Raw genomic sequence first — 24,417 nt, 5'->3', positions numbered from 1 at the left:
GGGTGTTTCCACCATACTCCAGGGTAGGCCTTATGCCCAGGAGCAGTTCGTTAACACAAACCAAATTTCTTACTTTTTGTTTTAATGGACTTATTGTCTCTTTTGTTTTGGGGGGGCATTTTTTGTTCTTTTTTTGTTTGATTGATTTTCATTTCTCCCTCCCTCTCTCTCTCTCTCTCTCTCTCTCTCTCTCTCTCTCTCTCTCTCTCTCTCTCTCTCTGTGTGTGTGTGTGTGTGTGTGTGTGTGTGTATTAAGAGAGAAAGAACATAAAGTTGGGTAGGTAGGAAGGAGGAAAAGGTAGGAAGGAGTGGGGGAGGGGAAAACATGAACAAAATATATGAAATAAAACTTTTATTTAAAAAGGAAAAATGTTTAAAATGCTTTGCATCAGAAAAAACAAACCTCTGAAAAAAGTAATATTAATAACATTAACAATTAGATTTGTAAATTGCCTTTCCAGAGGCATGCTCACTTTAAAAGGCACAAGGTAATGAGCGCAGGCTTGTGATCATGTGTGTATGATATTGAGAATATACTAAACCCATGAAAGTGTACACTTTTTGCTCAAAGTCTGCAAGGTGAGTTTTATCTCAATAAAAATAATGGAATAAGAGAAGACATGAACAGGATTGATATCATCACCAGCCCAGAAACACTTAGAGTAACCTTAGCCTTTTATAGACACTGTGTTCTCTCAGTTCAAAACTTTAAACATGATTCATCCAGACACGGTGGGCTCCTGGGAGAATTGGTGTCTGGAGCTAAACCTCACATGGGTCTGGGGTCTACTGCAAGCTAGAGTGAGACCTGGCACATTTTAATGACAGCTCTTTGGAACACCATTGGTATATGTTCTTTTGCCAAAAAAAAAAAAAATACACATAGCTAATTTTATTCACTTCTAGCGAACACTGACAACATTGATAGATTTACGCATTCATTGAGTGGTGTCTCCAAAAACTCTTTTGTGAAGGATTTTTCTTTTCTGGCATGATTTGTGATTTCACTTGGCAATTGTTTTGCATTACATTAAGTTAGACTGTCAGTTACTTGAATAGACTCTGTTTATTTGCACTTACCATCATTTGCGGCTCTGAGACCAAGTTTAACAAAGCTTGCACAGTTTGATTGTTGTTGTATACAAAACAACTTTATCAGAACCAGGAAATACAGTGACCATCAGCGAACACCATTTGATGTCTGCTAAGGCTGCCTGTATAGAATAGCAATGTAATAATCACTTAATCATGTGAATAGTTGCCAGTTTTGGGGTTACACGTCAGATTTTTTTCTCTTTAAATTCCCCAAAGGTCATACAACTAGTTAAAAATTCACCTTTCTCTCCCAACACCTTTCTCCATGTACACGTGTTTGTGTGCACACACACACACGTGTGTGTGTGTGTGTGTGTGTGTGTGTGTGTGTTAGAGAGAGAAAAAGAGAGAGAGAGAGGTATTTTCAAATGTGTTTGCCTGTTGCAAGGCAATTTAGTATTTTACAATCAAGTTGATCTGAAATTAATGAAATTGAACCCATCCTACTGAATATGTCGGAAGATTACATGTTGGTAGGACTATACAAAAAAAGCCATTGAAATTTAGGGGAAAGAGAGAAACCTATTTTAAAACAGCTTAAACCACATTTTCATTTTTAAATTCTTTAACCTAGTAACCTGAGAAACAGTGACTATAGATGCATTCGTTGGAACACAACTAACAAGATAACACCGACTACAGCAGACACAGGCATTTCACACCAAGTAGAACATTTAATTAGTTAAAATTGGATCTCAAAAAGTAACTAGAGAAATCATATATAAGCTTATTTTATCACCAACAGCAGTTTGGTGTTACTGCATATAAATGTTAATTCCCTGGAATAAGCAGAAAGCGACGTTTGTTAGAGGTCGGGGAGAGGCATCCATTATGTTTGTCAACCACTGAATGTTCATGCCTTGGAAAGAATTAGAGAAATGTCTCCAAGGAGTCAAAGAAGCCTAGCTCTGCTGGAAGATTGAGGGCTCTTCCGTCAACACTAATGTCAAAGGGAAAGGGACAAACAGAGTCAAGGACTTCAAACCATGGAACAACAGCAGGGATATTTGCTGTGCAAATTCTCCAAGAGATGACTACAAAGACATTCCAGAGGAAGAGGGTCAGGGGACTATCAGAACCAGAGGAAGAGGGTCGGGGGACTATCAGAACCTATCAGAACACCAGTCCTCTGGGAAGGGAAAAAAAATAGAGACATGTCCAGTTCGCAAATGCCCTGCACCAAGGCTTGTGGATGTTGCCTCTGATAATCTCAGAATAGCTCACTTGGCATGATGATGCCCGGAAACCTCCTGCAGATAACAGTCCTGGGTCCAGCACAGCCAGGCCACAGGACTGCTTAGAAACCATGGCCTAATGGTCATTGGCGAAACCTAGACATAGGACTGAATTTAGAGGGAAACAGACAGAGAAATGAAGAAGCCACTTAATAGTCTTGGCTACCACAAAGAAAGAAGCCACTGCTGTGCTAGATAAGGCATGGAGATTATTCCATTTGACTGATTTCCTACAGTTTGGGGAAACTTAAAATCCTCTTAAAATCCCCTTATATTCCAGAAGCAAAATATTTTTGTTGGCAACTTAGATCTTCAGCTAAAGATGGTTTTCATATTTTACACACCAGTAGGGTACTATAAATTGACAAGCAGACTTGAAAACCTGGACGATCAAATCCAGAGCCTTGCATTACGCCTGTAGGCATTCTAGGCCTGAGCAATATTCCAAGGTTTGGTCTGGTTTTTCTGAGACATGGTCTAACCATTTGGATCAGACTGAAGTCACAATATAGCCTGGTTGATCCACAAACTTTCTTGGTCTTTCAAGTACTGAGATCACAGACACGGGCCCCCACATCCTGCTATGAAATGTTTAAGTATGCTCCTCTGTGTTCTTTGTTAAAACTAAAATAGCTCCTGAATTTTACCAAATGGCTTTGCTAAGTGATGCAATTGGAGCGTCAGTTCAGCAGATCACTGAACGTGCAAGTCATCTGTTGATTATTTAAGCTCCTGGCCCTGCACTACGGAAGCCCCGTTGTGACCCAGGGTCCCCCCAACCTCCATCAAAGCCACTCTGACAAGTTGACTTGAGATTGCACAAAGTGCTTGGGGTATCTCTGAACTCATCTCCAAAAGTTACCTCCTACCATACCCCCACCCCCCATACCCAGTACTCTCTGGGGCATTCCTCCTTTGCCTGCCCAATCCTCTCATCATCCAGGAAGGCATGCTGGGATGCCTTGTCCACCACCCTGTCCTGGGCTGCATGAGCACCTGGGTCGGGGGACAGAAGCAGAAGAGGTAAGTGGACCCCAGCTCGTCTGTCTAGCTCAGAACACTTCAGCAGTGGCAGATAGCGATTACAGATGCTGTCAGGATTGACTGAGGCTCAGCCTGTGGCAATGAAACTCAGCTGCTCAGTGTGATAAAATGGGGGACGGGAGAGGTGTCAAGAGGAGAAGACAACTGAAAAAGCAGTGGCTGGCAGGTGAGGCTAGTGGCTTTAGGTCATCCAAGGACATGAGAACTGTCTGAGAGGTTCTACTTGCTGCTAGAAGGAGTAAATAGAAGGTCAGGGAAAAGCACAATAGAAGCCTGCAGAGAGCAGCACAGAGTGTAGCTGCCCGCAGCCACATGTAAACCGGGTTACCTGTTGAGAGAATTTTGGGGTCATAGGGAAGAGAAGCGAAAAGAACGTGCGGCCAAGTCAATGTTCACTGATCAAAGCCGTAAACTTTAATGGCGCCGGACCTTTTAACAGTTTGGGAAAACCCTCCCCCCAGACTCCAGGCTGAGTTCCGGTGGAAGTTGTCTAGCTTCTCTTGGAGGTCTTCGTCTTGACTGCTCCGGCAGCTGGGTGGGTCACTTGCTTAATTCAGGAATTCCTATACCTGGAGGAACAATGAACTTAACCTTTACTACGTGCGCTCCACCCTAGGTGGAGCAGGATCCTGGCTAACTGGGAGAAGTTAACCTTGACCAAAGTCAAACTCTGACCAAGTGCAAGACTGCCCCAATATGGCTCTGTACATGTCCTCCCTTTTTTTATTAATTTGAACACGAGGAGGTAGAAAACAAGTGGATAAATATCCTTCATAAGAAGGCGGGCCTTAACCAGGAGGGGAAGCATTGACCGTAATTCCTCTTAAATATTGTATAACGTCTTTTTCAGAGGAGGGGTAATAGGCTCCCTTATTATTTTAAGGACAGCCTCTCGACGTTAACCCCTATGCAATTAGGTGTACTTCCTGGGGACTCAGAAGCAGAAATTCACCTCCCCATGCAGTGCTTTGCCTCGCACGTCTCGCTGGTACCCATGTTTGTTCAAAAACAAACACACATAGATCTGAGTTCTATGTGGCTCCCTCTTTGGAGATCCACTTGTGTAAGTTTTGAAGCCAGGGGGGTCTGCAAGTGTCTTTAACAGACATGTAATCTCTCCATCCAGGTGAGCCTGGGTGGAGACAGCCAGTCTGCTTAACAGACAAGGTCAAGAGTTAAAGGTGGAATAGGATTAACTTGTCCCAGAAGTATCCAATTCAGTTGTAAATTAACAACTTTAAGGACCCAAGGCTTGGCCTCTGAGATGGGAGAGGTAGCCTTGTGTATCAAGAAATAAGCTGTTACTTCTCAGGAAAAGAGGAGACTATATGTTAAATTAACACAGCTGGCTGAAGATTGTTAGCCATCTTCAAAATTGGAATCTTCAATATTGGAATTATTTCTAGACCAGTCTATGGTTGGGTCAGCTGAGCACAATAAGGAGAAGAGTCATTTTAACTCTTCTTAGATTAATTTTTCCTAAGCTAGTTTAACAGTCTCTATGTTCTGTCCCACAAAGTCTAAAAGCTTGAAGCTAGGCAATTTATCTAACCTGGGACATTTAACAATTGAGGTAAGTCAAGAACATATACCCAATATAGCTCTTATGTTACCATGGTCTGGGCATTCAGCAAGCACAATCAGCATATCTTCTGCAGCATTCTGTGGAAAAAACAGAGGACATGCCTTCTCCCCCAATATTAAATCAGGATCATGGCATATGTTAGTAAGTGAATTCCTTCATTTCACCTAGACATCAATATGTCTAATTACAAGATGTCATATACATTTAGCAAGGAGTTTCTTGGCATCTAAATTTTAAAATTTTTTTAAAAACATGCAAGCATAATTTAAATTATATGCACAGGGACACAATTTCCCCTCTTTTCTTTCTTCCAAGAAGATATTGTTTTATTAATTTAAGTTGGAACACAAAGTATAAACCATAACATAGGCAATAACTATGTAATTATATAAAATATAGTTGCTTTTTCTGTTAGAGCAGTTGCAACTAGACAGCCTAAAAATGAATCATTAGTCACATGTACATATTTTTTTAATCTTTTAAATTAGAAATATGAATATCATTTATCTGTAATAACTAAGTCCTCTAGGATTAACACCATTACGTGGTAGAGGTAGAAATTGAGGACATCAAGAACAATTCTTTATAATTTGATGTGCACAAAATATAAAATTATTTCAAATACCTAAAGGACAGTCATTTAGAGAACATATCCTTTGTTCTTAGAAATTTGAATCACATTTGTATAAACTGTAGAAATTAAGAATTAGCAGTATTAAAAATGGACCAATTTTAAGCAATTATAAACCATGAGCTATGTATATCTACTATTATTAAAAGCTTGACCTTTAACACCTTAAAAATAGCTGCTATAGCACCCAATTCAGGTATCTGTGTTGAAGCAGGGAGAAACTTAAAGGAATAAACATGTGATCTGATAGTATAAATTATCTTTTGGATAACAGTTATTAATTTTGCCTAAAAATGCTAGCCATGTAATAGACCAACCATTAATAATAAATTTGATTGTTGCTTGAAGCAAGGAACAAACGTTTCCTACCTTGAAAACAGAGGTTTAAGACCTTCTGTGGCAAGCTTAAAATGAAGTAAATAAGATAAAGCCAATTAATATATCCTAACAACTTTTGAAAGCCATTTACCTAAAAATTCTAAAAGTCTATAGGAGCAAGGGCCTGTAACAAACATTCTATGAACATTATACACTGAAAATTTTAAGATCTTAACTTCTAGTATTGAAACAGAGACAAAACACTTTTTTTTTTTTTTATCTGCCCTAGGATCCACCTTTAGTCCTTGGCAAGGACTAGATCTGAGCCTTTTAACTAAGACAGGATTAAACAAAAGAAACCTGTAATTTCATGGTCAAAGGAACCTACTTGATATCAAATACATTTCTACAGAGATATCCTTTTTAATCTTGGAGGGTTAAATTTTGCTCCTACCATTGTAGCCTATAAACTTGTGGAAAAGTGGCAATGGGCCTCTAAAACCCATAGCTGTATCACTCTCAAAATTATCTTAATTACAAAATGTTAACAATTACGAGCCTGCAAACTGAAAACTGCAGCCAATGACACACTGATTTTTATTGTAACTCAATGTTTTCTTGCAATATTAGAGCACAATTGTAATTTTGGAAGCAAATCTCAATTTTAAACAATCTATTTTCTTTAAAATTAATGGCAAACACATATTTACAGCACAAGGTTTGTCTGCCAGTGTAACTTATTAAAGAGACATTATTTTAAATCTTAAAATCCAATCTCCAGGCCAAGATTCACACAAAACACCATGCCAATTTAGGAGCGTCTTAAAGGCCTGTATTTCCTGGATTGCATCATGCCACATGGTGTTCAAAATGGCGACTACCCTAAACTACCAGCCTTAATCGTCATGCCACGTGTTTGTTTAAAAATGGCGACTACCCTAAACTACCAGCTTTCACCTAACATTTGTTAATAACATTATACCTTTTAAATCATGTCCAGTGACTTAAGCCAATACTCTATAGTCAAGTCATGCAAAATATACCTTTAAATCCAATTATAAACAAGAACAAAGCATGAGTGGCGTTAGGCCACGTGTAGTTAGTTAAGATAGCTCTAACACTGAATCACCAGTTTTAAACTAACCTTTTCTTAATAACACTATACCTTTTACATAATAACCAATTAATTTATAACTCTTTAGTCAAGAAATGTAAAGCCTTATATCATTAAAACCAATTAGAAGCAAGTATAAAGCAACTACCTGAATTTCACAAGCCAAACCAAGGTCTTCCCAAATCTCGAGGTTTCTGGGCTTTTAAGAGCGGCTTTTTCCCCAGCCACGCTTGCCTCTTGAGTGAGCTGCGCTGTCGCGGCGTGGCTTTGAATCAATCCCCACACAAACTGTGGCTAGCTCAAAAGGTTAGGTACCTACAACCAGCAGATGTAATCTTTACCAATTTTTCTTTTTAACATGAAACTCATTCACACAAAGACACAGAGAGGACATAAACATACACATAGACAGTCGGTCGGTGCACCGGGACAAACACGGAAAGATACACAGAAAGTTAAGCGTGCTTGTTAAGCAATTGCATCCATTTTCCTCTTTAAACAGCTCTTAGAAGCTGTGGACATATGCCTATTTTTAAAAACCCCTTTCTTTTCGCCGAAATCAGCTCTTATGAGCTTTGGGCAAATGCCTACCAAATTCCTTCCCCATATTTCCCTATCTTATCAACCCAAGCAGTCCTGCGCTGGGTCCACGCAGTATGCTTGAAAAACTGTATCCATTCCTGCACTCACAACAATAGACACGAATTCACTAGCGCTAGTTTTGACTTCTATGTTGCTTACCGTGCGGACACCATTAATTTTCACCTTTTCCGAGAAGCTTCGCTGGATAGGGCTACCTCAAGAAATTCTCTCGTGCCAGGTCTTCCCACGTTCAGGCGCCACTATGTAGCTGCCAGCAGCTACATGTAAACCAGGTTACCTGTTGAGAGAATTTTGGGGTCATAGGGAAGAGCAGCGAAAAGAACGTACGGCCAAGTCAATGTTCACTGATCAAAGCCATAAACTTTAATGGCGCCGGACCTTTTAACAGTTTGGGAAAACCCTCCCCCCAGACTCCAGGCTGAGTTCCGGTGGAAGTTGTCTAGCTTCTCTTGGAGGTCTTCGTCTTGACTGCTCCGGCAGCTGGGTGGGTCACTTGCTTAATTCAGGAATTCCTATACCTGGAGGAACAATGAACTTAACCTTTACTACGTGCGCTCCACCCTAGGTGGAGCAGGATCCTGGCTAACTGGGAGAAGTTAACCTTGACCAAAGTCAAACTCTGACCAAGTGCAAGACTGCCCCAATATGGCTCTGTACAACAGAGCACCTCAGGGACCTGTCACACTTGGGCTCATGCTTGTCCCCTGCTGTACTTTACTGCCTTTAAGGGGGTTCTAGCGAGGCGCCTGCCTGTCCTGTGCATTGCCTCCGTCCAAACCTCAGCACTTGCGGAAAAGACCAGGTCTTGGGTAGACTCACTCCCCAGGCCTTTACATGGTACCTGGATATGATCAGTTACGTCCATGGATTAGGTGTTAAATGGCCCCGCAGCCATCTTAGATAACAGTGAGGGGAACAGCAAACTTTTGTTCTCACTGCAGCGCTCTTGTTAAGACCTATTAGTTGATCTTGACTAGCAACTCAACTGAATGCAGAAGCACACACCTCTAGTTGTTTCTGGTGTTTCCAGAAAGGATTAACTAAGGGCAGGGGAAGCTGTGTCCTGAGTATGGAGAGAAGCACCCAACAGAAAGAGGCCAAGGTGGAGAAAAAGGTGTGTGAGTGTGTTTGTGTGTATGTGTGTGTGTGTGTCTTAGTCAGGGTTTCTATTCCTGCACAAACATCACGACCAAGAAGCAAGTTAGGGAGGAAAAGGTTTATTGAGCTTACACTTCCATACAGCTGTTCATCACCAAAGGAAGTCAGGACTGGAACTCAAGCAGGTCAGGAAGCAGGAGCTGATGCAGAGGCCATGGAGGGATGTTTCTTACTGGCTTGCTTCCCCTGGCTTGCTCAGCTTGCTCTCTTATAGAACCCCAGAATACCAGCCCAGGGATGGCACCACCCACAAGGGGCCCTCCCCACTTGATCAGTTTGAGAAACTGCCCCACAGCTGGATCTCATGGAGGCACTTCCTCAAGGGAGGCTTCTTTCTCTGTAATAACTCCAGTTTGTGTCAAGTTGACACAAAACCAGCCAGTACAGTGTGTGTGTGTGTGTGTGTGTGTGTGTGTGTGTGTGTGTGTGTGTGTGTGTGTCTTCCTGCCCTTGTTCCCCACCATACAGGGCTGGAGTTTCTCTGCTCAGCTAGGCCCTCTCCTTCAGGACTGAGCTTCTAAAAAAGCCACACTACCTGGGCCTGCCTCATCCTTCTTTAGCAATATACGGTGTCATGCTCCAGTTTTTTACGAAAAAGACCTTCAAGTGCACTCTATAGCCATGTTCCGAACAATAACTTTAAACCTGGGGGCTGAGTGTTTTAGAAGGTGACCCGTGCTAGTTTCCAAAGTGTAAACCAGAAGAGTACATCTGCACTCTAGCCTGTTCAGGTTCTAAAACAAGCTGTTTGTGCTGAATTTATCCTTCAACTTTCATATTTTAACTGAAAAAAATATTTTTACTGGCAGCAAAGTTATTAAAATTATGTGTATCTATGTGGTATCATGTGATATGCCAATAATCTTTATCATTTCTCTGCTGGCACAGTTCGTGCTAGCTTGCTAACCAAAGGAAGTGTTCCTACAGCCTCCAAGCATGCTGGCTGGTGCTATTTGAATGCTTTTCTGAATGGAGCAATTCAATACAAAACTAAACAACACCAGTTGGGCAACTCCTTAAGAACGTTGTGTGGAATTAGCAATGTATGTAGTTGATTAAGGAATAGCAGGAGAATGGCAAGGCAATCTAACCCCAGGACATCCCACAGTCCAATTCTCAGACCCCGTATCATTTCTGGCCCACTCGGACCATAGATTTGCATCCATGGTACAGGCTGGATGACATAATGCAGAAGAGTGGGTAGAGCTTGCTTGCATCTTTATTTTGATTTCTACTTTTGTGGTGTGTGTGTGTCTCTCTCTGTGTGTGTGTGTGTGTGTGTCTGTGTGTGTGTGTGTGTGTGTGTGTCTGTGTGTGTTTGTGTGCGTTTCTTGTTTTGTTGTTGCTGTGTGGTTTTGTTTTGGTTTTTAAGAGAGAGGAGGAAAAAGGACATAAAGTTGAATGAATGGGATGTGAAGAGGGCTGAGAGAAACTGAGTAAAGAAAAACACCATCAAAATATACTGTATAAAAATGTTTTTCAATTTTAAAAAAAATGGGGGTGGGAATTCATTTAACAAGCATGATATGATAGGCCCTGGAACTGTCGGCAATACCTCTCCTATATCGTCTTCTTGGGAATGACTGTTTTAAAATGGTTTGTGTGTGTGTGTGTTTTAGAGATTTGGAGATAGCCCTCACTAACTCAAACCTCCTGCACTCCTTCTCTGGGGCTTGCAGAAGCATCCACAAGGCTGTATTCTGAGTTGGAGGGACAGAACTGTGTAATCAGACCTTGAAAGCCTGGCCACTTCCTGCACGTGCATCCTCTGAAGAGCAATGAGCTGTGTGCGTATCTGTGCCGAGCTCAGACCCTCTCACCTTTCCTCATCTCTCCCCACTGCATTGCATAGATTCTCCTGAATTTATCCTTGGGAGGTAGACTGGAGTTTGGGGGCACCTACCTCACTATTAAATGAATAATTCTTTGTCTACTGGGAGGCTCATCACTGACAGCACTGTGGCAGCTGGACCAGCCTGAGTCAACTGGGGCGATGCTATGGAAGTGTTAGAAAATACCTCCCCAAACTCTTCTGAAGTATGTTGTTCTCTGCTCCTGGGTCCTATTGAGAGCTGATTGGAAGTTGAGGGCTCTGACCTAATCAATTGATATCAATTGATAACCCCATTTATGGAATAGTATTTTAGTTAATTCATTCCTTTGTTGTTGTCCTTTTTTCTTTTTTTCTTTTTTCTTTTTGAGTCAGAGTTTCACTGTATAGACCAGGCTGGCCTCAAACTCACTCTGTAGACAAGGCTACCTTCGAACTCACAGAGATCCACCTGTCTCTGGCTCCCAAGTGCTGAGCTTAAAGGTGTGTGCCACCATTGCCCTGTATGGATTAATAATTTACTAGCATTATAGTTGGGGCTTAGAAACTAGAATCGCTGACAGAGTTGGTCCCTCACAGGGTGCACTAGAAGGGTATGTCTTGTCAGTGACTCCTTCCTGACTCCTCATTTCTTTGCTTCCTGGCCACCAGGAGATGACCTGCTATGCCCCACTCTCCTATCCTGCTGCTCAGCCATGTCCTCCTTCCTGCCAGTATGCTATTCTATGTCACTCACTGCCCACAAGTTCTGAAGCCATGACCTCCAATGTCTTTATTCTCTTGGGATGTGGATCTCAGATATGGTGTCGCAGTGAGGGGTGCATTTGCTTGTTTAGTAACCAAACGACAATTGGTGTATAGAGGGAAATGATTGCACGTCTACCTAATGACCACCTTTACCACTACTTAGTGGACACAACACTCAAGAGAAGAGGTGACAGGACTTTTCCACTGATGAAGAAGAAAGAACCAGAGTGCCAGGGTCATCGTGGTGTGTCCCAAACTGCAAAGAGACAAAACTTCCTGTTCTAGAAACTTCTTCTGTCTTTCTGTCTTTCTGTCTGTCTGTCTGTCTGTCTGTCTGTCTGTCTCTGTCTCCCTCTCTCCCTCCCTCCCCACACACACCTTCATACGGCTCTTTGTATTCTTTAACATGCTCTTTGTAGTAAATCATCATTTAGGGGTTTCCATGGGTTCTATGATCTGCTCTAGCAAGCTTTCAAAAATAAAGGACCATAAAAATATCCAGTTTATACCCAAAGGTGATGTCAAGACAAACTAGTAATTAGCATATGAGGATGCAGGGTGCATCCTAGGACTGAGACCCTAACCTGTGTGGTCTATACTCAGGTTAGTGTTGGAATTGGACTGAATTATCGGACATCCTAGTTCATGTTTCCTTAGTACTTCCGTTCACTTCTGGGCTTTCAATACAGCACCATAGATGCTTGATTCATTTACAGAAAAATTTCTGATTGTTGCCATAATAATTTGAACAATTTCCAAACATATCAAATCTTCCATAATTATTTCAATGTATATCTTTAAAAGATAAAAGACAAACCCAGCAAAGTGAATTGGGTTTTCAGGGCAGGTGAAAACCCACATAATTCATGTCAGAAGTAAAGTACTGAGGATATAAAGAGTAAAAACAGCTTAGACTTTCTTTTCCACTGACAGAGGCAGACACGTCAAGGTGGGGATATCTGGTTATGATGTCTTAAGAAAGACCCAGTGCGGGCATATACCCAGAAGACTCCCCACCATGTAATAAGGATACATATTCTACTATGTTCATAGCAGCCCTATTTGTAATTGCCAGATGCTGGAAAGAACCCAGGTATCCCTCAACAGAAGAGTGGATGCAAAAAATGTGGTATATCTACACAATGGAGTACTATTCAGCCATTAGAAACAATGAATTTATGAAATTCTTAGGCAAATGGATGGAGCTAGAGAATATCATACTAAGTGAGATAACCCAGACTCAAAAGGTGAATCATGGTATGCACTCACTAATAAGTGGATATTAACCTAGAAAACTGGAATACCCAAAACATAATCCACACATCAAATGAGATACAAGAAGAAAGGAGGAGTGGCCCCTGGTTCTGGAAAGACTCAGTGAAACAGTATTCAGCAAAACCAGAACGGGGAAGTGGGAAGGGGTGGGTGGGAGGACAGGGGAAGAGAAGGGGGTTTGCGGGACTTTCGGGGAGTGGGGGGGCTAGAAAAGGGGAAATCATTTGAAATGTAAATAAATTATATCAAATAAAAAAAAAAAGCAAAAAAAAAAAAAAAAAAAAAGAAAGACCCAGTGCTTCTTCCTTTGGGTTGGATTGTTTACGGACAGGGCACAATACTGTGGTTGTCTTTTATCATCTTAAGGGTAAAGATAAAAATGGAAACACATGCAGGACAAAATGTAAGTGGACCTATAGACATGGAGCACGGTAAAAAAGGAGCCATGTCGTCTGAGTGGATTCTTACTGAGAAGAAAACCGGCGGGCGAAAAGTAAGACAGTTGAGTCTACAATTTCTCTGATTTGCACCTCACATAAAGCTGTTGTAGAGTTGCAAACTCAAGTCATTGCCAGACTCTGGAGGAGGTCTGTTCACTCACACATGTGTGTACATGGATGCACACACATGGACAGACATGCTCACACTTATGCATTCTATGAGCAGATCATTATATGACATGTCCACCCTGGGCTCGTTCCCTCAAGTTAAGAAATAAGTGTTTCTGATTTTTATGAAAATGCAGTTCAGAGAACCAAGAGTAACAAAAATAACTATCTTTTTTATTATTTCAGATGAATAAATGCAGGTAATTTATAAAAAGCAGATATCAAGACTTATTTTGAGAATTGTATTTCAGTACATTGACAGATTGATAAATGGAACACAATAGGGAATCCATAAAAATACGCACGCATATATATACATGTATATTTGCAAGTACACACACACACACACACACACACACACACACACACATATATATATATATATATATATATATGTTTCATTTATGACAAAAGCTATTGCATTGCAATAGGATAAGGTAGTCTTTTAAATAAGTACATTCTTTCTAATAACCATCTTTTTTTAGATATGTGTAAATTCATGAGGTAAAATCAGCTAATATTTGGGCAAATACATAGAAAAGTGATTTTTAAAATTGTTTTGTTGTAGTTTTATTGTGGAGAATTTTTATACACATAGAAAGAAGAAAAGTAAGTGACCTTTTATTATTGTTATTATTATTTTAAGTTATGTTTTTTTGTAAGTGACCTTTCTCATAGACTATCTCTTCCATTTTAACCTGAGTCACACTCTGGCCATATTTGTTTCCTTAGTACTTCCGGTCACTTCCGGGCTTTCAATACAGCACCATAGATGCTTGATTCATTTACAGAAAAATTTCTGATTGTTGCCATAATAATTTGAACAATTTCCAAACATATCAAATCTTCCATAATTATTTCAATGTATATCTTTAAAAGATAAAAGACAAACACTCTTTAAAAACACCACGGTAGAAAAAAATTTTAATCCTCATATAATATGAAGAATGAACTCTATAGGCACCATCAGTCTAACTATGAAAGAAGAAGAATAACTCTGGGAGGACAATATAGGCTCATAGTAACATATGACAACGTCCTTATGATAAGTGTTCTTAAAACGGCTCACCTTCTCAGCACCAAAAAGTATTTACAAAATGAAAACAATCAGACAAAGCCATAGAGGAAAATTGACAAACCTGCTCAAACAGAAGCAGAGCTCTAAAAGACATCATTACAATCAAAAGGGTCAAACAAAAATAAGCACTTGCCAAAGGCCAGTGGGAAAAAGTAGGAGACACCAGCCCGATGACAAATACCTGACGGTAGTCACGTGAAAGCCTCCCGTGACGTAGAAAAACACACGTGACCCACGGGGATGCTCAGATGACTGGAGACAGAGACTTCCTTTTAAAGAGCTTCTCAAAGGCTAACAGGCATCGGGCAAGGCTCTCAATATCATTCACTAAGGAAACAAAAAGCAACGCAATTCCACTGAACATCAACAACAATGATAAAAATGAAATAAAAAGCTATCTGCAACAAAAGTTAATATACGACAAGAAAAATTGAAGCTGTCATATGCTGTATAGGCTTAAGTAGGAAAACTGACGTGTTCTACTTACATGGGCCATGGTCACACTTTCTGATCAACAGTGGGTTGATAATATTTCACTTTTCCATGTGAAATTCCAGTATGACTGCTGATATTCTTGCCTGCATTAGCAAGATGAGAAAGAAAACAAATGTTTCCTTTTATAACTTTATTCTCTTTTCAATTCTGTGAGTTATTATTTGGTAAACTGATTGTTTTCAAATATTTGAAAAATACTTTCTTAATCTATGTTATTTAAAACATAGTGGCTAAGATATTATACTATTCTGAATCTAAGTTGTACTATTAAAACATTTGCCACATTTCTTTCTTAAGTCTAGGCAATTGTCCAAATAAATTGGACACAGAATTCTTTTGTGTTCTTCAGTCCTCATAGCGTAAATACTGCCATCCTAACTAATGTCATTACACCATGATGTTTCTGAATGTCCAGCAGAGCAGAGACAGTTCAGTGACATTCCCAATGCAGATACAATGTTTGCAAATAATATCAAAAACAGACAATGGAAAAATACCTAGGAATCAAAATGTTTAGGGGTCACTATAATTTTAAAAACAATTTAATTGTAACATTATTGTAATTATTATTGTAATTCATAATAGTGATGCCTAGCAGCTAGACTGTAATTGTCCTAAAACTCTGATAGTGTTTTTTTTAAAAAGATTTATTTCATTATTTATGCACAAACTGTGTGTGTGTGTGAATGTGTGTGAATGTGTGTACGTGTGTGTGTGTGTGTGTCCATGTGAGGGCACACAAGCAAGCTGGTGATGTGTAATCCTGAGGAGGATGCTAGAGTCAATGGAGCTAAAGTCACAGGTGGTTGGTAGCCACCCAGCATGGGTGCTAGGAACCGAACTCAGGGCCTCCTCAAGAGCAGCAAATGCTCTCAACCATTGAGCCATCTCTCCAGCGGCCAACAGTGGCTCTTAAGAGCCAGTGGAAGCTTGCACACACACACCACCGTTTATGACCCAGAGATTTCACTTAGGGATATACACTTACAGAAATTTACACACTCTCTTAAAAGCCATGAGCAGTCATTTTTATTACGGCTTATTAAAGGTTACAGCTTTATTATTTCATTAGGTCAAATGTTAGAAACCATCCCAAAGACCATCAGTAAAACTAAACAAATGCTTGTACTTTCATACAATGAGAATGAGTCTGTAATAGAAACAAAATTACTGCTCTGGCCAAGTCAACAAGCAGGCATGTAAGAAGCATGCATGTCCTGTCTAATTTACTCAAGTTTACAAGAGGCAACAGTAACGTGGGGGTTTTGAAGTCAGGGTCCTAGCTATCTCTGGAATGGAGAGAAATAAGAAATGACTGAGAAATGGCCCTTTTGGGGTGCTGGCAAAAATGCTGTTTCTTACTTCAGTTTTGGTCGCATATAGATCAGCTACACCCATGATAGTGTTTTGATATTGTCATGAGCAATGCTCTCTTCTTCATAAGAAAGCTTATGTCAAAGCGAATCACTTAGGGAGTTATTGGCCTAACAGAAAACATTATGAGGTAGTCCCTCATTCAGAGAAGAAGGATCTGGTTTTAAGGAGGCTGTTAGGAAAAGCAGCAGTGAGCAATGGCTTACCATGGAACCTCTGAATGAAAGAAACCAAAATAAAGACCATGTATGGGAGTATCTCTCCCAGAAGGGGAAAAACAAAAACAAAAACAAGAAAACAAAAACAAACAAAAACAAAAACAAAGAAACGCTTTGTTCCAATGATCTGGTCTAGTCCAAGAACAAAAGCATGATAGATATGATGATATTGACTTGAAGTTTATAGAGGTCATAGAAATCCCAAGAAGGATGATACCATTTTATTGATGTTTCAGGGGGATGCTGGAGAGAGAGCTTGGGAAACCCTGGCTGGATTAACTCATCCAAAAGGAGGGATACGCTGAATCAGCACACCATCCTCTATGTAACAGATCCTGGTTTTGAGTATATATTCTTCTGAGCAGAGTCCTGCTGTCGTCCCAGGCTCCGTCTTTCTAACCACTGGAGCAGTGTAATCTGACATCGGTGTTCGTTAAATGTATCAACTGGCTGTGAGCATTTGGCATTGCTTACTTCTATTCTGAGGATGAAGTCCCTCTCTGTAGAGTCATTAAAATGACTCAGGGCATTCTGGAATGCCAAGGAAATCAGCCAGACAACTACATTTTAAACCTCTCTGCATGGGAAATTCTAGAAGGTCATAGTTAAAAGGCATTAGGTCAAGTAATGAATGTTGGTAGACATAGAACAAAGTATTTGGAAGACTGCCTTGGTTTTCCCAGTGTGCAGCAAGAGGGGATCACATGATCAGGATTCCCTCTGTAACATTTCTAATGTCTTAGCAAGCAAGAATCCCTTTCAAAATTTCATCCCCCCATTATCCCTGCACTTTATATTATTTTTTAAATTTTTAACTTATTAAAAAGATGTAGGGGTCATGGAGAGATGGCAGAGCATTTGTGGTTTTTCCAGAGAACACTAGTTCAAATTCCATTGCCCACGTCAGACAGCTCGCAATTCCCTGTAACTCTACCTTTGAGAGATCTAATGGTTCCTTCTGGCCCCTGCTCCATTTTAATGACTCTACAGAGAGGAACTTCATCCTCAGAATAGAACATGTATGTATAGCTCAGAAGTTAAGAGCACTGTTTTTTTTTTTCTTGCAGAAGACCAGGATTGAATTCCCAGTACCTATCTGACAGCTCACAGACATGCAACTACAGTTCCAAGAATCTGATATCTTCTTCTGACCTCTTTGGACTCTAGGCTCACAAGTGGTTCATGCAGGTAAAACACCCACACACATACAATCTAAATTTAAATAACCTAAAAAAAAAGTATTGTTGCCAAAGGGAACCCAGCTTGTGCTCTACCCAGCACGAGACAATCAGTATTACTAAACAGACATAACTCATTTCCAAAGTAAACATTAGAGCTATCCTGTGTGAACTAAACAAAGTACTATTTAGGCAAAAGTCTTGTAAAATAGGCAATGGTTTACAATGTCCTATTATGACACCCATGCTCCTAGAGGTCAAGTCTGGCTTTGGACCATGGTTCTGCAATTTCCTGATGTCACACTGAAGACAGCAAGTGCAGAGACAGCATCTGGACATTTGATGGTGAACAAACTTGGATAAAGTGATCAATATTTAACCTTTTTAAACTCTCCTATTGAGGTCTTTCTGTTCTTTGGACTCAGTTAAAATAGGGAATTGTAAAAGCAAAATGGGAATTTTCACATCACTGAGAAGGCCACTGAGAGCTGGCTGGGCTAACAAAGTTCTGACATCATTCAGCAACGGCAGCTGACAAGTCTTATCCTTGTCCAACAGAGAAGAAGGAGAGTGGGTTCAAAGCCACTGTCTAAAGTAAAGCGGATGATATGTCAAGATTCAATTACCCAACCTACCCTATTGCTCTCAGAAAACCAACTCTTTCCTCATCAACAAAAGGACCCAAAGCCGGTGTTATAATGTTACCAGGTTACCAGGGATTCAAGGACACTGTTACTTTCCTCTGTGTATATGGGACTTGGGAGGGTTCTTCTTGTACTCTTGACTCAGATGAGGGTGACCTGGACTGGCAAAGAGCACTTCTGGGTGTGTCTGTGAGATCATATGCAGAGACACTAGGATCACAATGTCTTTGACCTAATGAATATTAATCCATTGATTGAATTGTGAATAGATCATTGGCAGGAAGTAGACTACTGTAGAAAGTGGAGGGTGGTTGGAGGAAGCATGGGACTGAGGACATGTCCATGGGGGTGGGAAGAGCTATCCTAAATGTGGGTAGGACTATTCTGTGGGCTGGGACAAGAAGAAGAAAGCTAGTGTTTGCCACTCTCTGCTTCTGGATTGTGGGTGCAGGATTCCTAGCCATGAAAGCTCCTGTTCCTGTGCAGACGATTGTCTCTGGGAAATGTCAACAGGTTTCTTTGTTGCAGAAGAAAATCAGTATTATGTCAGCTGGTATTTCTGTCAATGGTTGCCTGGGCTACTGTCTGCTCCTTCTTTTCTTCTTCCTCTTCCCCATCCTCATCTTCCTTTTTTCCTTCCTTCCTTCCTTTCTTCCTTCCTTCCTTTCTTCCTTCCTTTCTTCCTTCCTTTCTTCCTTCCTTCCTTTCTTCCTTCCTTCCATTCTCTTCCCTTCCTTTTCTCTGTCCTCTCTCCAAGTTTCTCAGCTTTTTAGGGAACATACTCAGAGCTTTCTCTGAGTATGCATATTCCATAGCATTAGTGTGTGTGTGTGTGTGTGTGTGTGCGTTGCATACATGCACCTGTACAGGCGTGCAGGTATAAGCAAGCTTGGCCCCGGGAGGCCAGAGCAGGAAGAAGGATGCCTTTCTCCAGTTTTCCACCTTGAGACAGGATAATCCAATTGAACTTCAGGGTTGCTAATCTAATAAGGCCAGCAGGTTAGTGAGCTCCTGGGGTCAGCCTTTCTCAATCTCCCAATGCCAGAGTGACAGGCATTCTCAGTCAGACCTAGCATTAAGCATTAATCAATGCACCAATGTTCTTTAAACTATCAGAACAGGCATAGACCAAGTATGCTTTTAGAAACTGGACAGTGTTTACAAGGAAGCACAGCTGAAATGATTTGTAGACTTCAGGGTTTCCCACATGCCTGTCTTCAGCATAGATTGTAGATTTGCCAGTGAGGCCTCAAAGACATGATGAAGCCAGAGGTTGGAAGATACACCAGATGTTTCTGCACACATGCTGCCTTGTGCAAAGCCAGAGAGCTGGCTACTGCCAGAGCCCACTGACTCTGTCCACTTCCTTAAAGCACCTTTGAGCTTTCATTTTAATTAGTGAGGAACAGGAAAGCAAACCCTGTTGGAGTGGTTTCAGAAGAAAGCCTGTATGTAATAGGATTGTTTGGGAAAGAGGAAGTATTACAAGACAGACGGATGGGGAATCATGAGTTAGCAGATTCCTGGCTAACTCTGCTGTAGATTCCTGTTAACAGATTGGTCTTTCTTCTCAGGAGCCTGTCAACACTCTAGCCAGCAGCTAAAGGTTGCTGGGAACCATCTTTGGTGGTTGGCAGGCTGGCCGAGGGCCAGTGTGTGCCTCTGGGGCCCACTGGGTTTGGAAGTGCTCTTGGGAAAGTACACTCCTGGAACAAAGTCTCCGTGTCTGAAAGATTCTGTGCCTGTGGAGCTCATGGGAGGGAAACTGCCTATTAATGAGGCAGAGTAGGGGGTGATGTGGATGTCATTTGTAACTTTGCATTTAAAACTTTTTCTTTTTGGTGGTGGTGCTAGAGATCAATCTGAATCCATGCTAGGCCATACTCTATACCCTTGGCCGTGCGATGCTGCTTTAATCTGTGTTTTTTAAAGTGTGCATTTGAAACAAATACGCATTTACAAAAGAAGTCTGTCTGCAATCTGGCTATGAACTTGCCCTTGGTAAAGCAAAAAGTCACAAGACATGGCTGATTAGAACCCCTCCTGACCTCTCATTATCAATAACATTTTAATGAACTCCATTACTTTGTTGATTCTATTAAGCTGTACTGATAAGTGTGTACTGGCAAGATTAAGCCTGTCAGCATTCCTGCATGGAAGGGAGAGGCTCAGGGGGCTCCATCAGGGAGCTGATGGCAGTTGGTAGCTGCTGGGGGGGAGAGAGCCAACTTCTGCAGGGTTGTGGCCCAGTAGGGCCATGCTCCAATAGATGACCCGATATCCATGTGTGTATGGGCAACACTAACTGAGCTCAGTAAAAAACAAAACAAAAACAAAACAAAACAAAACAAAAAAACAAAAAAACTGAAGACATCGAGTTGGTGGGAGATAGAGTTTGGTTGAGAAAAAGGAGAGTACAGAGTAGATGTGATCTAAATATGTTGTGCTCATGGGAGGAATGTCCAAAGACCAAAAACAATGTGTATTAAATGGGGTAGATGACTATATAAGGTGCTTGCCACACCAGCCTAAGGACCTGGGTTCAGATTCTCCAGCACTCATGTAAAAGCTGAGATTCCAGTCTCTGCTCTCCTAGCCCTGGGAGGAAGAGGTGAATAGATTCTGGGGACTCCCTGGCCAGCCAGCCTAGCAGGAACAGCGACCTTCAAGTTCAATAAGAGATCTTGTCTCAAACATATAAGCTAGAGAGCACTAGAAGAAGACTCATGATGTCGACCTCTGGAGTATACACTCAGGCACACATGAACACCTGCACATACAAGAAGCATGCTACCAAAGACATGTTAAACTAAACAATTATCTTTTTGGATCCAGGGATGTCTTCCATCTTGCTAGATGATCTTTTTATATACCTTTTGAGGCCCTGGGAACACAGACTCCCCAATAGGCTTAGGGGCTTTACTTTCTCTTAATCCAGTGTCTCCAAAATTGCCTTGCTAAGTGCCTAGTGTTTGGAATATTGGACATTCACTCGACTATGAATAAACTGGCACTCTGCTCTCCTGTTGGCTGTGTTCTTTATGTCTGTAGACTCCTTGGTTGTGAATGCTGAGGAAGAGGAAAGGGGGAAGGGACAGGATGGGGAAATAGAGGAACAAGAAGAGTAGGAGAACAGGAAGACAAAAAGGAGAAATGTCTACTTAGGTTCCCATTGCAGTGGTGAATACCACAATCAAAACAAACATGGGAAGAAAAGGTTTTGTTCACCTTACTCTTCATAGCCCATCATCCAGGAAAGTTAGGACAGGAACTTGGAGGCAGGAACTGAAGCAGAGGCCATGGAGGAATGAATTCTGTTCATATGGCTTGGATCAGACTGCTTTCTCATAGCACCCAGGACTACTAGCCCAGGGGCAACACCACTCACAGTGAAGCAGGGCCCTCCCACATGTTAATCATTAATCAAGAAAATCCGTCACAGGCTCGCCCACAGGCCAGTCTGGTGGGGGATATTTCAAACTGAGCCTTCCTCTTCTAAAAGGACTCCAGCTCCTGTCAAGTTGGCATAAGTCTTGCCAGCACAGGAAGGGGTGATAGATTGGAGTGAGGGGCAGGAGAACAAGGGTGTGGGTGATAATTAACCTCGGCTGCTTGGTTAATTGATGTCCTCGGGGTGTGGGAAGGGAGAAAAGCAAACTGTCTGGGCTTTGCATGCTTCAGTTCCAAATCCCAATAGGAGAAAATCTTTCAAAATTCAATTTAACCCTTCAAACAATTCCTGCCTACTTGGTACTATAGGGAGACATTGTTCTAGATGTTGAAAGTAGTTGGGTTTGAAAAAGAAAGGTAAAATGGTTTCCCTCTGGTTCAGTTTCCCAAATAACCAAAGTACAGCATGGTTTGTCATTGAAGTTTAGTAGAACTCACCGACTTCCAGTTTACTGCAAACTCTACAAAATATCAAATGACAAATTGACTCAGAGGCGCTCTTACAAGGAAGAACTGGGTGTCTTCCAGCAGGTTATATAAGACAATAGCATTTATAAAAATGAGCTTTGGTGGTAGTTTTCCTTGTTTCTAGACACTTTAGTTACCCGTCTCATGTAGCTGGTAACTTTAAAACTCACTTAGAGGCATTACAAACCCACCATATGCCTGTTTAAGCCAATGCCACTCTTCCTTGTATCCTCGATCCAGCTGAGCCCAGCTGTTTTCAAATCTCTTTATAGAAAGCAAAAAGCATATTTTCAAAAGAGTGGTAAACAAAGAAATGAGCAAGGGAATTCCAGAAGCGCAGGGCTTTAACATTCGATCTAAGAAAACGCCATTTCGGTTGTTTGATTTATGTCTATCTGAGAACATAATCCTTAAAAACAGCAAGATCCAGGCAGTGCCTTGACAATGTTCTTTCTTGGTATTCAATAGCATCTTTGCTGCCTCTGGGCATATAATGCTGTTAGACAGAATGAACACTCTATTCTTTATTACAGAAAATATCTATAAACTCCTGTAAGCCTATCATTCACATGCTGAGTACCAGATTGCATGGTGTTTTTCCAAGTACCTCTGGTGTTCCATTGACTGCAGCCCAATCAAGGCTTTCAAAAGACACTGGAGTCCAAGATTTACAAGAACTGTGAGAGAGTCGACCACAGGCAAGAGGGAGACAGTGAATTGACTGCTGAGTTTTGACAATGTACCCCAAGATACAACCCACCACCTAATTCTTCCCCATCCTTTAAGCTTCCCAGAATCCAAGGCTCCTGAAAGATAAAAAAAAAAAAAGATGATTGTATGCAGTTGCCTTGACTTTTACATATGTGAGTTAGGGTTAGGGGTATATATATATATATATATGCATATATATATATATATATGTATGTATGTATATATATATATGAAGCAAGACAGGAGCTAAAGATAGCCAGGTTACGCTTTGCCCAGCCACCACTGCCCAGCTTCATGAGCAAGTAGAGACCTGGTACCTCTAACCTTTTTCATCTGACTCTGGAAAGGGCCACAGTGCTGATCCCCATAGAATCATGCTTTCTTCTTGGACATCAGTGTCCCCATCATCCTTAATATTTGAAAGGAGTCTCCTCTTAGCCTAGCCAGTTCTTCACCCATTTCATCTGGCACATTATTGCGCCTGACTGCAAGGAAACTGTACAGTCACTCAGCAGTGACTCAGTCTCGCGTGTAGCTCACTCAAAGCTGAGTGCTTAGGCCCATAATTGACTTCCTTTACTTTGGCCCGCATGCTGCAGTGGCTAGGCTCTTAGGCTGTCCTGGGAGAGATGGGTTCTCTTGGCTTGTACTGCAGTCCCTCCACTGCTCACAGATTGCTATTACTGACTTCATTTTCTTCCTCTCCTTATATGCAGTGTCCTCTAGACTGTGTGAGCCAGTTGCCCACCCACGCCAAACTTTCCATGTAACTGAAGCTGGCCAAAAACCCATAATCTTTCAATATCTGCCTCCCAGATTCTGTGATTACAAGTGTGCAGGCCACCACACCCAGCTACTGGATCTTTCTTTTTAAAAAGGTAGGGTGTCTGTCTGTCTGCCGTCTGCCCGTGTCTGTGTCACATGTGTGTGCACACACTTGTCTTCGTATCTGTATGTTTGTGCGGTGCACATGTACAGGCAGGTATGGCTGCAAAATGTGGGTAGAGGCCAGGAGTCAGCTTCAGGTGCCATTCTCAGGGGCAGTATCCAGTTTCTTTGAGACATGGTCTCTTATTAGCATATAGCTCACCAATTGGGGTACACTGGCTAGCCAGAAAGCCTCAGGGAGTAGGCTCCTCCACCTTTCCAGTCAGTCACAGTGTTGAAACCACAAGTGCGTACCATCATTGCTGGTCTTTCTTACTTTTTTCTTTTATCATGAGCTCATGGATGTTTGTGCTTGGGAAGGACAATGCTAGCAAGTTAAGCCTTTATCAACTGAGCCACCCTCAAGACAGGTCAGCCGTGCCCAAAGCCGGGGTTCTAGGGGACTTTCTGCTTCATCTGTTGCCCTGTTTTCCTTTGAGAATGAACCTTCAGCTTTTAAGAGCTCCTTTACAGCTTATAAGTCTGTATATTATTTATTCCTGGAAAAGTTGACCCTTCGCCTGACTTGCTTACTCTAAGACACGGCCTCCTCCTGACACTGTGGGCTAATTAAATACTCCATGTTTCCCCTTACACTCTGGTTCATTTTAATGTCACGGAAACTCAGGT

At 41.4% G+C, this 24,417-nt stretch overlaps 1 long non-coding RNA gene across 2 annotated transcripts in view; it reads right to left on the bottom strand.

Annotated features, from left to right (window-relative positions):
* Positions 1 to 24,417, bottom strand: part of LOC127668817 (uncharacterized) — a 71,161-nt gene that overhangs the window by 9,613 nt on the left and 37,131 nt on the right. For both annotated transcript variants that reach the window (XR_007974216.1, XR_007974217.1), the window contains one exon: positions 14,810 to 14,900. This is a non-coding gene — a long non-coding RNA (uncharacterized LOC127668817). The remainder of the gene's footprint in view (positions 1 to 14,809; positions 14,901 to 24,417) is intronic.

Source organism: Apodemus sylvaticus, chromosome 18, assembly GCF_947179515.1.
Source record: "Apodemus sylvaticus chromosome 18, mApoSyl1.1, whole genome shotgun sequence".
In the NCBI taxonomy this organism is placed as follows: Eukaryota; Metazoa; Chordata; class Mammalia; order Rodentia; family Muridae; genus Apodemus; species Apodemus sylvaticus.
The sequence above is the reverse complement of the archived record's forward strand: the minus strand, read 5'-3'. Positions and strand labels throughout refer to the sequence as shown.